The 3,481-nt window shown below is 43.6% G+C and overlaps 1 pseudogene; it reads right to left on the reverse strand.

Moving 5' to 3' along the window:
• Positions 1-393: 393 nt before the first annotated feature.
• Positions 394-512, reverse strand: LOC134971377 (5S ribosomal RNA; annotated as a pseudogene).
• Between the last annotated feature and the right edge of the window lie 2,969 nt (positions 513-3,481).

The following is a 3,481-nucleotide window of genomic DNA, read 5'->3' on the forward strand; positions in this document are numbered from 1 at the left end:
TACCACTCCCCTAAAACTGCTTCAAACGGTCACGCCCCGGAACGCCTTCCTGCTGTCAATCTTCTTGCGGACACTGCTGCAACCGCTTTCTTCGCTGTCAGAGTCGTTGCCCAGCGACGGATGTCGCCAGGCAACGATGCGAGTGCGCAATGTGCATACGACGCATGCGCATTCCAGACCCGATCGCACAGCTGCGAAGAAGTGCAGTGTGCGATCGGGTCGGAATGAGACCCCTTGTCCAGTTAAGGAGGCCTCTTGTCTCGAGGTCTCCTGGTATGGGTAGGTCTTAATTTTAAGACTCTGTGGATAAGTGGGTTAAGTGATAGAATATAGGTAAAGGTCAAAGGTTGCTCCAACACTTCTGCTGTTTGTATCTGACTGGAATTTTTTTTGGGCTTACTGCACCTGATAGTCCCTAGTGGTCTCCCATCCAGGTACTGGTCACGCTTACTACTGCTTAGCTTCCAAGATCAAATGAGATCGGGCGTGACCAGTGAAATATGGCAGTAAGGTATCCAGTTTAGAGCAAATGAGAGAGTGTGGTTATTGGCATATACCTCAGGTAAGAGTACTTCTGCTGTCCAGTTGATAGCACAGGTTCTCTGTTACTATAGCGCACACACACACACACACACACACACACACACACACACACAGTGAACAAGCCACCTGTTGGTGAAACGTCAGTTTGTGTCATATGGAGCTGAACTGTGCATGGTTCAGCCCACACACCCCCATCTCCTGGTATTGTATATGCCCATTTGGGCTCCAGATTGTTTGTCATTTTTTCCGCCTCTGCAATAAGACTCTGATGGTTAATACTTTAGCACTTTTGAATTTTTTGTGCTTATAAAGTGGAAACTGGGCAGATAAATACCAGGTCCTTCTGGGTAATTCCAGAGCTTTGGCAGACAAAGAAAAGCAATCAAGTAGCTGGATGGGAAGAGACATTAAATAAATTTGTAATGTGTTGGCAGGTTGGACCATCTAAGTACTCCATTTAAAAAAAAAAGTGATTTGCATTTTTATCTATCTCAGGGAAGGTAGCTCAAAGTATATGGTACTGAGCAATACAGTTTTCAGGTGCTTTAAACATAGTGGGGATTTCAAAATCCAGTGATTGAGAATTACTTTCTTGGCTAATGTAAGTATGACGTAGAGAAGTGGCAGGCAAATTCCATCTCTCTATTTGTAAGCCCAGAAGCACTGTAGGTAGGAAGGGAAGGTGGAAGGAGATTATGGAATTGATGAGATCCAGCACTTTGTGCCAGAATTTTTTAACCTTAGGACACTGACAGAAATTATGCCAAAAATTATGCCGTGGGGGCTTTGCATTTAGGACAATTACCCGGCTCATCGGGGACGATATGCTTTCTCTGGCCCTGAGAGATGTATGCTCTATATAAAATTTTTATATGTATTTCCTGCAATTGGGAGGAGTGGAAGGATTTAAGGATCTTGGGGAGAGGGCATAGAAAATCAATGGGCGATACATACATTTTTAGATCAGCCATTCCTTACCCGCATCTATAGATAAAAGATCTCAATTCTCTATATATCCAGTTTGTCTTATATGAGTATTGTAATAACCTGGTGATCAGTGGAGACAGTGGAACAATCCCCTGACCAGCAGGTAAGGAGAGGGGGGCAGTGATTGGGCATAATGCCACATTTGAAGAAACATAAATAAGTCAGAACGAGACACACCATACCTCTCTGCAAAACAAGATAATGACATAACAGTCCCTCAAGGATCGAAAAAGTCCTTGATGGCGCTTATTCCCTTAAGAGCCCACTGTGAGAATTTAGCATTGCCCATCGGGGATAAAAAGCAGGGGTTACCACAAATTGGTACGAAAGGAGAGCACATAGGATTTCTGCCTAAGGCTTTATTGATTGCCCACATTGCTAGAGAAGAGTCCCAAAACAGTGGGTTCACGCATACACACAGCAGAAGCTCCACTTTTGGCGTATGGAGGAATGCTCACAAATCATAGGGGGGAGACTAAAGCTTGTTCAGTTTGGTAATTAGCATAAGACAATTTGCCAAGCAACCAGTCCGAAATATAGCGGAAAGCGACTGACAGAGCCGGCCATAGGCATAGGCAAACTAGGCAATTGCCTAGGGGATTTGATATGCCTAGGGGCATCAGCAGCTTCTGCTGATTAAAATGATATGCGGCATGCCTATATTCTGTGTGTAGCATTTCATATGCAGATACAGCCACAGTCTCACACAGTATATAGGCATGCTGCATATAATTTTAATCAGCAGAAGCTGCTTGTGCATCCTAGCCACATAGCGATGCAAATAAGATGCATTTTCATTAAAAAAGGTGCTAGATGTTAGCATTGAGGCAATATTTATGAGGACACATCTGTATCCAAGCAGAGGCAGAGGTCACAGTGTTAGTGGCAGTGTGATTGCTGTGTGCATGTGAGTGGGTTGGTTGTGCAGTAGTGTTTGGAATATGTGTAAGGAGCACTATGTGTGTCATGTAAAAATGCATTAATAATGTGCAACATATGTGTAAGGGGCACTATGCGTGTCATTATGTGTATAAGGGCATCAATAATGTGCGGCATATGTGTAAAAGGGTACAACTGTATGTGTGTTATTATGTGTATAGGGGCACTAATAAAGTGCAGCAAATGTGTAGGGGGCACTATGTGTGTCATTGTGTGTATAAGGGCATTAATAATGTGCGGCTTATGTGCAGGGGGCATTATGTGTAAAAGGGCATGAATAAAGATTGTCATAATGTGTAAGGCGCATTATGTTTATAAGGACATTAATAATGTGTCTCATATTTGTAAGGGGCATTACTGTGTGGAATTATGTGTATAAATGCATTACTAATGTGTGGCATTATGTGTATAAGGTGCTCTACTATGTGGCGTTGCGTATAGAAAGGGCACTACTGTGTCTAATGTGAATAAAGAGCAATAGGGTGTGATGTAATGTGAATAAGGGGCTCTACTGTGAGTAGTAACGTTTATAAGGTAAAGTGATACTACTGTGGGATTTATGAACACTATCGCATGATCAAATGTGAATGAAGTTGCAGTACTGTGTGGTGTAATTGGAATTGGGGTTGTGCGGTCATGCCCCTTGCCAGCAAAAACACACCCCTTTTTGGGCTGTGCGCCAAATGTGCAAACTGTTCCTATTTAAAATATAGGGGGTACAAACACCAAAATAAGGACTGCTATGGGTGAGGGATGATGGTGCTGGGAAAGAGGTGCAAGGTCAGAGGCGGAACTAGCGGTGGTGCTGGGGGGCACCAGCCAAAATCTTGCCTAGGGCATCATATTGGTTAGGGCCTGCTCTGGCGACTGCACTTGAAAAGGCTAAAAGTTCTGGGATAGCCAGGCCTCCTTCACTACGTGGGAGGGTTAATTTGCGAAGGGCAATTCTCGGCTTCTTGTTAGACCAAAGAAATTTAGAAAACAGCTTGTTGCAGTGAGAAAAATCAGATTT

This window comes from Pseudophryne corroboree, chromosome 11 (genome assembly GCF_028390025.1).
Source record: "Pseudophryne corroboree isolate aPseCor3 chromosome 11, aPseCor3.hap2, whole genome shotgun sequence".
Classification (NCBI taxonomy): Eukaryota; Metazoa; Chordata; class Amphibia; order Anura; family Myobatrachidae; genus Pseudophryne; species Pseudophryne corroboree.